At 44.0% G+C, this 11965-nt stretch overlaps 1 long non-coding RNA gene across 1 annotated transcript; it reads left to right on the top strand.

The window, feature by feature from the left end:
- Positions 1-5588: 5588 nt before the first annotated feature.
- Positions 5589-10471, top strand: LOC119340072. Its single transcript, XR_005164352.1, has 6 exons — positions 5589-6264; positions 6347-6410; positions 6770-6891; positions 7652-7816; positions 8683-8739; positions 8848-10471. It is a non-coding gene; the product is annotated as an uncharacterized LOC119340072 (long non-coding RNA).
- The last annotated feature ends 1494 nt before the right edge of the window (positions 10472-11965 follow it).

The raw sequence follows: 11965 nt of genomic DNA on the forward strand, positions 1-11965 counted from the left end.
AGATGGAGATGAAATGCAGGGACGTTTTGGGTGTCCGTTAATGGCCACTATGGTCGCCTTTAAGGCGCACTGAGAAGGGGAGGGGGTCGAGGAAGACGAGGGGAACCGGTTCCGACCGTTTGTGGGTTGGGGGAGGGAGAGAAGGGGAGGAAGAGGTGGAGGCGCCATGGATGTAGCCTCTGTTCGTGTTCGCGTGAACATGAACGAGGAGGAAGAAGAAGCCTGCGCGTATGGGCCTAAGTGAAGTCAAGGCCCAAGAGAAAAAATGAAAGAGAAAAAAAAATAGCTGGGCTTGGCTGGTTGTGTATACTGTACTTGCTGGGTTATGTGCGTGCACAGTGCTCCGAAAAAAAATGTGCTTAGCCCTAAAAGACTTGGAATTGGATTTCGTAAATTAATAATTAGGTGACGAAAAACTTTAACTAACGAAACCAACGAAAATGTGTACAATTACATATTTATTATTTAGAGTCTAGGAAAAAAATAGTTTCATAATTTCGTAAAAATTAATTTGTGTGTAACTTATTAATGCATTATAGACTTAATTGAATTACTCAAAATTCAATTTAGAGTTTTTGAAAATTCACAAACTATTAATTGTCAATTACTAAATATTTCTGAATATGTCTTGGAGAAGTCACATTATCTCCTCTCATTAATTTATTTTAATAATTTGGAAATATATAAATGGCATTAAAACTCCAAATAAGATCCAATTTCAAATGGAACTCCAAATGGAATACTCATCCACCACATTTGAGAAAGTCCTCTTATTCTCACTCCAAAATTGTGATTGTGGTTTCCAATATTTCAAAAAAAAGTCAAACAGAAATTAAAGCCCTCTGATTTCTTGAATAAACTTCCCCAACCATAGTTTTCTTTATTGGACAAAATGTTACCCAACTTTTATAACATGATTAGAAAAAGTTTTAAACAAGAACTCAAAAGGTTTTAATTCCCGTGAAAGAAATAAAATAATTTCACACAATCCATGACACAACAATCAAACAAATAATCCTATTTATTTATTTAATTTAACATTCCAAAATATAGAACTTTGGGATGTTACAATATATTCCTTCTGACTTAGATATACTTTTCCAGACAGTCTATCTCTGGATATTTTCATGCCAAGAATTTTCTTTGCTGCACCCAAATCCTTCATCTCAAATTCATTACTCAATTGCTTCTTTAGTTCATTAATATCTGACATACTCTTTGCAGCAATAAGCATATCATCAACATAAAGGAGCAAATAAATAGCTGAACCACTAACAGTTTACAAATAAACACATCTATCATAATTAGTCCCTTTGAAACCTTGAGAGAGCATAAAGGTGTCAAATCTCTTGTACCACTGTATCGGGGATTGCTTCAATCCATAAAGAGATTTCTTTAACTTACAGACAAGCTTTTCTTTTCCAGGAATAACAAAACCTTCAGGTTGTTCCATATAAATATCCTCTTCTAATTCTCCACGTAAAAAATGCAGTTTTAATATCCAATTGTTCAAGCTCAAGATCATGCATGTGACGCCCCCGATTCAATCGTACAAATCATATTCGCAAATGTGTACGATCAAGATCAGGGACTCACGGGAAGATATCACAACACAACTCGAGACACAAATAAAATAATACAAGCTTTATATTACAAGCCAGGGGCCTCGAGGGCTCGAATACATAGCTCAATACAAAAGAGTCAGCGGAAGCAACAATATCGGAGTACAGACATAAGTTAAACAAGTTTGCCTTAAGAAGGTTAGCACAAAAGAAACAACGATCGAAGATGCAAGGCCTCCTGCCTGGGACCTCCTAACTACTCCTCGTCCTCGGCGGCCTCCATGTAGTAGTAGTCGACGGGGGTGGCATCTGGCTCCAAGGATCTACCATCTGGTTGCAACAACCAGAAAGAAGGAAGAAGGGGGAAAAAGGGGAGCAAAGCAACAGTGAGTACTCATCCAAAGTACTCGCAAGCATCAGATCTATACTAAGTATGCATTGGTATCAAATGGAAGGGTTGTATATGTGGACTGAATTGCAGAATGCCAGAATAGAGGGGGAAGGCCTAGCCTACCGAAGACTAGCATCTTCAAGCAGCTCCACGCAGCTTGCAACATGTAGAAGAGTAAAGAATAGCAGTTTATAATTAACAAACACATTGTAAGATTAATGCCCAGATATCCTTCCTCGACTCCCTGCGAGAAAGCAATCCTGGAGCCACATATTTCAAGTATCCATTTGTAGTTGTATAAGATCAGGATATAAGTCTGAACGTCCGTTACCGTGGACACGTCTATTAATATATAATCTTCCCTTCATGGGTGCACCATGTTTTCCAACACGCTCGATCACTCTGGCCGGACACACTTTTCTGGGTCAATGCCCGACCTCGGAAGATCAACACGTCACAGCCCTACCTAGGCTCAGCAGAGAGGTCCCCGCCGGTCTACATCCTAAGCACTCCGGGGTCATGGCCCATCGCCCATTGCACTCCAGATCGTTGCAAGCAGGGCAGACCAGGCTCCACCACTACAGGATGGTGCCGGCCCAGCCGTGCCGCACTGCTGAACTGGACGTCTAACAAAGCTTCGGCTGATACCACGACGTCGAGGCCCATAACTATTCTCGTCTGGTGGTTAGTGCGTAAAGGCCAGAGGCCAATTCAGAAAAAATACCCAAACCATAGTGTATTATTAGCTTGCGGAGACGAGTAGAGACTCGGGATCGAAAGTGACCCCGTTGCCCCGTCTCGTGGACTTATGACAAGGGCCTAGAATGCCCGGCCGTGCCACGTCATTATCTTGCGGGTGCTCTCCGGGCCCGCCCGACTTTCACCAAGGTCTGAAGTAAAGTCAAGGTAACCGTGTGTCCAAACATCAAGGGGAAAACCCGAGGAATCACCCCTGGTGGATTCCACTCAATATAATCATCAATGTGAACGTAAGAGGGACCACCCTCGAGGTTCACACTTTAGGTGTTGAATGACAGAGCCGTATCAGGAATGGTGAAAGAGGAAATCACCCTCGATGACCACGACCGAATAGCTACACTACAGAATTATCATCAGGAGTGCGTTATGAGGGATCACTCTCAGCACTCGATAGTAGCTCTGCAGAGTCAAGCAACTAAAGGGACGTGATGTGATGTGAGGTGTCGGGCTCTGGTCATCGATCACGTCGATCGAGGCGTCGATGATGAAGCAGGGGCAACAAGGACAAGTGGGGGTTGCTACGTCTTGAGCTTGCGTTGGTTTTCCTTTAAGAGGAAAGGGTGATGCAGCACAGTAGCGTAAGTACTTCCCTCAGTTTTTGAGAACCAAGGTATCAATCCAGTAGGAGTCTCCTCACAAGTCCCACGAACCTACACAAACAAACAAAGAACTCGCAACCAACGCGATAAAGGGGTTGTCAATCCCTTCACGGCCACTTGCGAAAGTGAGATCTCATAGAGATAATATGGTAAGATAAATATGTTTTTGCTATTTTATAATATAAATGCAGAAAATAAAGATGCAAATAAAAGTATATTGAAATCTTATATGATAAAGGATAGACCCGGGGGCCATAGGTTTCACTAGAGGATTCTCTCAAGATAGCATAAGTATTACGGTGGGTGAACAAATTACTGTCGAGCAACTGATAGAAAAGAGAATAATTATGAGATTATCTAGGCATGATCATGTATATAGGCATCACGTCCATGACAAGTGGACCGACTCCTGCCTGCATCTACTACTATTACTCCACACATCGACCGCTATCCAGCATGCATCTAGAGTATTAAGTTCATAAGAACAGAGTAACGCATTAAGAAAGATGACATGATGTAGAGGGATAAACTCAAGCAATATGATATAAACCCCATCTTTTTATCCTCGACGGCAACAATACAATACGTGCCTTGCTACCCTTTCTGTCACTGGGTAAGGACACCGCAAGATTGAACCCAAAGCTAAGCACTTCTCCCATGGCAAAAAAGATCAATCTAGTAGGCCAAACCAAACCGATAATTCGAAGAGACTTGCAAAGATAACTCAATCATACATAAAAGAATTTAGAGAAGATTCAAATATTATTCATAGATAAACTTGATCATAAACCCACAATTCATCGGATCTCGACAAACACACCGCAAAAAGAGTTTACATCGAATAGATCTCCACAAGAGAGGGGGAGAACATTGTATTGAGATCCAAAAAGAGAGAAGAAGCCATCTAGCTAATAACTATGGACCTAAAGGTCTGTGGTAAACTACTCACAACTCATCGGAAGGGCTATGGTGTTGATGTAGAAGCCCTTCGTGGTGGATTCCCCCTCCGGCAGAACGCCGGCGAAGGCTCCAAGATGGGATCTCGCGGATACAGAAGGTTACGGTGGCGGAAATATTTCTTCGGTGGCTCCCTGGATGTTTTCACGGTATGTAGGCTTATATAGGAAGAAGAAGTACGCTGGTGGCCGCTCGAGGGGCCCACAAGACAGGGGGCGCGCCCAGGAGGGGTGGGCGCACCCCCCTATCTCGTGGCCGCCTCGGCTGCTTCTTGGCTTGCACTCCAAGTTCTCCGGATCACGTTCGTTCCAAAAATCACGCTCCCGAAGGTTTCATTCCGTTTGGACTCTGTTTGATATTCCTTTTCTTCGAAATACTGAAATAGGCAAAAAAACAGCAATACAGGCTGGGCCTCCGGTTAGTAGGTTAGTCCCAAAAATGATATAATTGTGTAAAATAAAGCCCATAAACATCCAAAATAGGTAATATAATAGCATGGAACAATCAAAAATTATAGATACGTTGGAGAGGTATCAGGGGTCACTGACGGATCACTAGCCAACCTATACTAAGCAGTTTAGGATAACCATGTAGGTAACAATAAGCAGGTACAAAAGTAGGCTATGCATCAGAATAGGAGCAAACAATAACAGTAGCAAAATCTAATGCAAGCATGAGATAATAGAATGGGCGATATCGGGATGGTCAAAGGGGGGGCTTGCCTGGTTGCTCAGACAAGAAGGAGGGTCATCGTCGACGTAGTCGATCACAGGGGCATCAACAGTGGTCTCGGGGTCTACCAGAGAGAAGAGGGGGAAGAAACAGTAAATACACGCAAACATATGCATAACATGACAATAAGCGAAGCTAGAGGTGTTCTAACGTAGTGCTAGGCGATACTGGCGAAGGGGGAAAACAAGGGAAAGTTTTCTCGGTTCCGAACGCCTGTCAGATAGATGAACCGGAGGGGAAAACTTACATATTTGCTATGCTAGGGATGTGTGGCGGGCGAACAGACTGCGTATTCGGATTTGTCTCATCGTTCTGAGCAACTTTCATTTAGAAAACAATTTCATCCGAGTTACGGGTTATTTTATATGATTTTGCAAAGTTTTAATTGGCTTCTAATTTAACCTATAAACCCTGGAGAACCGCTAGGCAGGACCAAGGTGGCCACGTCGCCTTTAAATCGCTCGTGCCACCGCCTGTTAATTAGGTGCCCTGCCGAGGGCATTTTAGTCATTTCACCTTTGGATATAAATCCCAGCAGCTCCCGTGCAACGTAGAACCCTAGCCGCCTCCCCATATGCCGCCCTGCCCGACCCGCTCACCCCGCCGCTCCGCCCGTCCCGCTCGCCCCCTTCCCAGCCGCTCACCCCGCCCGTCCCGCTCGCCATGGCCGATGACCACGCCACCAGAGACCGCGGACCTTGGCGCAGGCTCGTGCTCCCGAGCGGTGGTCCCTCCTCGTCGCCACCCCTCTCCTCTGCCCCGTGTCGGATCCGAGGCATGCGGGCACAGAGGCGAGCTTCTCCAGCGGTGCCCGCCTCCCTCTCGTCTCCTCAATCCTCTTCATATCGTCCCGCGTTCTCGATCTATGCCGCCACGTGCTGTGGTTCTGGATTGGGCACAGACTCCCGCCATTGGAGAGCAGCGGCGGTGAGGTCTTCAGCTCGGGTACGAGGAGCAGGGGGGTGAGGTGGACGGTGTTGTGGGGAAGAAGTGATTGATGTGGCCGGCAGCGAGCGCCGGTGAGCGACGAGGAGGCCACCATCTCTCCTCATATCCTCCCAGATGCTCGATTGGAGCGGGGGATAGACGCCGCCACAAGCCACCGGGGATGCCACTGCATTGTCGTCGGCTGGACGAGGAAAACAGCAAGATGCTGGCCTATGCATCGGACGTGGGCCGCTTCAGCTTTAGGGGAGATTTGACGATGGCGCAAGGTCCCCCACTTCCTTGTTGTGGCGCTGCAGCGTCATGGGCCCTTCTGAAGGTACGCTAACTCCTTCTCTCCTCTTCTTTCATACTGATGTAAAAGGTGAGGTGCAAATCTGAAGAATTTTGTACTGGGACAGGGAGGCACATCGGAGGGTGGTAGCAGGTACGTCACTTGATAACTAGCCTTGCTAAAACAACCAGGTACATATCCCAGTTCCTTCTTACCATGACCTCTATATTCCAACCTTTCCACACTACACTACAGCAATACAGGCGCTCCATTGTGTGTGTCAACGTTTTCCTGTACTCATGATTTTTCTCAACCAATGATTTGTCTGAAGTGCCATTGGTATTAACTGTTAAGTGAAATAACCATAAAAGGACAAATAAAATAGAATCTATTTGTTTAGCAAATATATATTAGTGTTTAATGGTAAAAGTTTCAAAAGTTTTTAACATCGATCTGAAGTTGACCTTGGTTCAGGGACGAAGGCATTATATACCTTTGAATTGCCTCTTTTGTTGTTTATTGTTGGATTTGACAGGAAGTTTTTTTCCAGTGGTTGTCGTGGCCTGAAGCAGCAAGTATTGTGGAGATTGATGGACTAGGTGTTTGCAGCCGCAGTCCATCATGCTCTCGGTTGCTGACCTTGAGGTCCAGCCGCAGCTGCCCGTCGCTTAGGTATCTTCCCCCCTCTCATGCTCTTCCCCTTTTTTGCCTTATTGGTTGTATCCAGACCAAGGCTTGATCCAGACCCAAGAAATGTGGTCGCGGTGCAGCTTATCAACTCCATCCCATCTGGGTGCTTCCCGACATGGCAGTGGTGGTCTCCTTTTTCAGTCATCGTGCGTTGCACCACAAGGAATTATGTGGTCTGATGGCAATGAAAGAAAGAGGTGGTGATTTAATTCTGCTTATTTGTGCCACAAACGATTCAGTGGTTTGATGGCAAGGAGCAGGAGGTGGTGGTTCAGTTCCACTTATTTGTTAGCTTCTCTTTCCTTGGAGAAATGGTCTCGATGTTGATATTTTTGTATTTTCCATTATCTCAATCTTGAATAGATTGGATTAATGGACAGATACAGGGGTGCTTTACTGGTTACATAGTCCCTTGTGTAATAAATCTTTGTATTCCTTTTTCTTAATCAGGACTGAATTAATTAATTACCTAATTGTTGTTGACCTGAGTTTAGTTGTTCAACTGTGGTCATCAAATATAGCCTCTGGTTGGCTAGATTAGCCGATGTTTTAGCCAATCATGATGTGTTGCACATTGTCTTTCATTTTCTTCTCACTCTTATTCTTTTCATGTTGATTTTTCACTGGCATGGAGAAGAAGAGAGATTATAGGGCGACATTAACTTTAGTTGTCTTTAATTTGACTATGGCTGCAACTTTGAGATTTATCATTTTCTAATTCTCAGTGATTTGTATTTTTTAGGGGATGCTTCTAAGCTGCAATGCTCCATGTCCGATGCAATATGTTTCTGCTTTATTGAAGAGGAGTAACTTGTGCCGGGAAAGATTCCCGAAGGTGATGTCAGATCATTGGTAAATAACAAGGAATCCTTAGAACCTGTCATCCGGTAGTATTTGTCTGCGATAGGTATGCATTCTGTCCAACTAATCAGAGTATTCCAGATTGAGTAATGCTAGAGATACAAACATATTATATATACATTTTAATGCTTTAGCTTCCATAGTGAGAGCAAGTTGCAAGACCAGATGCCATGTGGTCTTACTGCGAGCTCGTCCAGTTCATGGTGACTTGGTGACGACTCAAATCCACCTACCTCTTTCTCTCCGTGTCTCCTTTTGTTGCTGTTTGTTGGAACTTTGGATTGCGTTGGCTTGATGGCTGTTTCGGATTAATCAAGGGATTTTGTTTAGCTTAGTTTCATTACCGGCAAGCCTAAGAGAGTCATTATTTAGTGTGGGTTAAATGAATCAGAGGATTTGAAGAACGGTTCAATTGATATGTACTAAGCAAACCCATGTGCTTGCAATCACGTATGGTTTTAGCCATGTTGCTGCTAGAAAGCTTCCTTCAATTGAACCGATCTTCTCAGTAGCTAATGGAGCGCATTGGCAGGAACAGAGTGGCCAATTGAATCTGATAGTCTGGTTTCTTTGTACTCATGTCTTGCAGAGTAGTTTCCTAACTGATTGTTTGGCAACAGGTATTTTGAAGAACTCAAACTCATGGTAACAAATGAACTAGCAAAGAGAGCCATTTATACCTCTCTTCTGTTAGATAATCCCGTGAAGGACACACACATAAAAGCCATGAAGGACGAAGAAAGAATTATTGATATATTATTATGTTTCTTCTTTGCAAATATATTGCTATGGTTGTTAGCTATGTATACGCCCGGGTGGGATAATGTATAGTTGTATTGATTTAGCTTATCGACCTTGCCACGTTCATGTTTTCATTTCCTTTTGTTCATGATGATTGTTTTTTTTGTGCAGACCTAGATTGTAGGATTGCATGAGTTGGGGCTTGCGATTGCCCATTGTGGTGCACAGGTAGATTGTATGATGTACTTTCCGAAATGAGCATGGTCGCCATGCTAATTGTTCAAATATTCTATGGCTATTTCAGTGCTTATCTCAGTTACTTGATTTCTTTTGTAGTACTGCCAGGGGTGGCTGTTTGTTTACTGCAGGGGGTGTTGATCTGATGTCCCATTATTTGATTACATGTTTGATGCTCTCCAAAAAATGCTACAAATAATCATAAGAAACTTCTCGCGATAGATTTACAATTAGGGATATTTCCAAATGTTTACTTCTAATTCATTAGCACATCCTCTGTTTTTTTAATTAATTGTTGCCTCCTGCTTTTTGTTTATCTTAGTCTTCTGGTGCTTTTGGTGTATGGGCAAAACAGGTCAGAGTACAAAGTGGTGAATTGCATTTCACATGCCAAGATAAACAAAGAATAAAAAAAGAAAACATGGTATTCTCTAACACAAGAGCATGATACCTTGGGTCCATTGGTGCAGACAAAGAGATAAGAACTACTTATGCTGCAATAGTTTCAGTGGAAGTATAGTCAGGTGTTTAATTGTTTTTTACAGTTTTAGCTAATTGGCTGGGTATCCACTTTATCTTTTGTGCTTGCACATATAATCGATTCTCTGGTCCTACTCGCATGTTCTCTAATTATCTTGGAGTGCTGGCAAGTAATTAGAACATATCTTGGTCCATACTTGCATTAGAATATGCCACATAGAAGGATGTGGCATATCTTGGAATAAGAATGGCCACACGAGCATTCTGTCATGATATTGTAATGAGTGGTCGATACTTGTGGCAGTGCTGCAATGGTGCTATGATGCATGTTTGCACAAGATGCCTGTAAATTATTGATCTTCGTCGTGCTTCCTGCTTACTATTAGTTCAATTGAGCCCAATCTTTCTGGTCGTATTGCTACATGCTTATGATTAATTTCTCTATTTCTTGGTTGTTGTATTGTAGGACAGGGAGGCAGAAGAGAGGGCATGCCGGGGAATGAAGGAGAACAAACATAAGTAGTACTTGCCACTATTCAGATTTCTTTGTTGTTGCATTACAGGATTGTAGGGTGTTTAGATTTTAAATGCTGGCATTGATCGAGGTGTTAACTGGTTTTTAGTTCTGATTAGATGCGAATCAGGTTTTAGTTATGATGAGATGCAGAAATTGTTGAGAGAGGGCATGAATGGTCTATATTTTAACCGTGCTTTTATTCCCTTTTGCCCTTTCCAAAGGGACTGCTCTACCTTTTGTTGACAACAATATATTTATTAAGCTAGGAGGCTGCACCGGTCATGAATTTAAATAGGCTTGCTACCACTTTATTTTGGTCAACATTTTTGGCCCTGAACATGTTATGTTTTGATTTATGAGGTTAAAGCATACTACTGCTTGCATAAATAGCAACCTGTTGAAAGTATTGTTGGGTCACTTTTAGGCTTCTAGCTATTTTGATTTTATCATATACAACACTTTCAGACCAGTAAATACAATGACCTCCCTTTTACATTAAATAATCGCGATTGTTCTCATACCATTTGGCATTTGCAGAGTGTCTCAGGCACACAAGCTAAAGGTTCACCAAGTTTAGGGAAAGAAAAGTTTCCCTAGACAGGTGGCGGCGGCGGTCAAGACAAGAGCGGCGCTGTGAGCGATGGCCCTCGATCGTCTTCCTTGTGGAATCAGGTACGCTTCGTCCATCGTGGCCCATCGTGGGTGTTGGCGAGTGGTCGGAGGCGGCTACAGCAGGCCAGTGTCCGTGATCAAGACTGACACCGGGAAGGCTGCCGGTATGTAGTATGATCCTCATCTCCTCCAACTTACATTTTGGTACCACATCTCCATTGTTGTAAGGACATATTTCTAGCTTTCACTATCCTACTCTACTATTCCGTGCTTGACCATTCCTCTTCCATTCAGGTCTACAACTGTGCACTCAATTCAAATGATTATTTTCCGTTCTTTGCCTCAGAACTACATATGAGAGCTACAAAGGGTTGGCCAAGATACTCAATTAAGCTATTTGATTTAAGGTATACTTCTATCGCTTCCTTCTATCCTTTTTGTTTAACTTCTCATATGTATTGTTCACTAAGAATACACTTCCGTGATGATACGTGTTTGTCACAGTAGGTCGCGTTTTTTGTCATGCATGTACATCCATGACAAATTTATGACAGAATCAAGATAGTCATACCTGTGCTGTCGTAGAAGTGTTCCATGACATTACCAAAATTATCATCACGGAAGTGTCCACTTCCATGACGATAAATCGCGCGTCACAGAAGTGCTTTCGTCAAGGGTGACCGACACGTGGCATCCACCGTAACGGAACACCGTTAAGCTATTGGGTCGTATTTTGGATCCGATAACCCGTTAACAGCCCCGACCAATGGGAAATTTCCACGTGTAAAATTCTGATTGGCCGAAGGGAACACCTGTCAGCTCGTCAGTGGGCCAGATGTCACCCGTCCATTGGAGGAGACATGCCTATGGTACGTCGACACGTGGCTGGGCCCAACAGAGGCCCATATAGGTTAAAAAGGCCGGCCCAGTCAAAGGCCCGTAGAACTTAATCATGTACTAGTGGGCCAGCCCAATAACGGCCTGCTTAATAAAGGCCCATTTACGGCCCGAAACCAGATCTGGCCTGTTAATTGTTCGCCCAATATTTTGGCCCATTTACGGCCCGAAGCCAGATCTGGCCCATTAATTGTTCGCCCAATATTTGGGCCCATTTGCGGCCCGAAGACAGATCTGGCCCGTTAATTGTTCACCGAATATTCGGGCCCAACTACAGCCCAGTGACTTTCGGCCTGTTAGAGGCCTGATGTAGACATGGGCCCATTTGAGCCCAGTGTGACTTTCGGCCTAGGAATGGCCCGTGCTGCCCATGGGCCATATATGGTCCGACGGGACATCGGGCCCACTAACGGCCCGTGCTAAAGGTGGCAACAGTTAAGCCCAACGTGACTTTAGGCCTGTTAAAGGCCTGTTGCGTAATTCGGCCCGTTGATGCCTGTACTAAGCTTTCGGCCTCTTAAAGGCCCATGATATCAGTGGGCCAACTAAGGCCCGAGATATGTTTCGGCCTGGTAACGGCCCGTGAGCTAACTGGGCGCATAACGGCCCAGTCTACATTTTGGCCTGCTGAAGGCCCGTCGACGACTAGTGAAAATTGAGGCCCAACATGCATTTTGGCCTGCTAAAGGCCTGTGGTTTCATCTTGGTCGT

The sequence above is a fragment of the Triticum dicoccoides genome, chromosome 7B (genome assembly GCF_002162155.2).
Source record: "Triticum dicoccoides isolate Atlit2015 ecotype Zavitan chromosome 7B, WEW_v2.0, whole genome shotgun sequence".
Classification (NCBI taxonomy): domain Eukaryota; kingdom Viridiplantae; phylum Streptophyta; class Magnoliopsida; order Poales; family Poaceae; genus Triticum; species Triticum dicoccoides.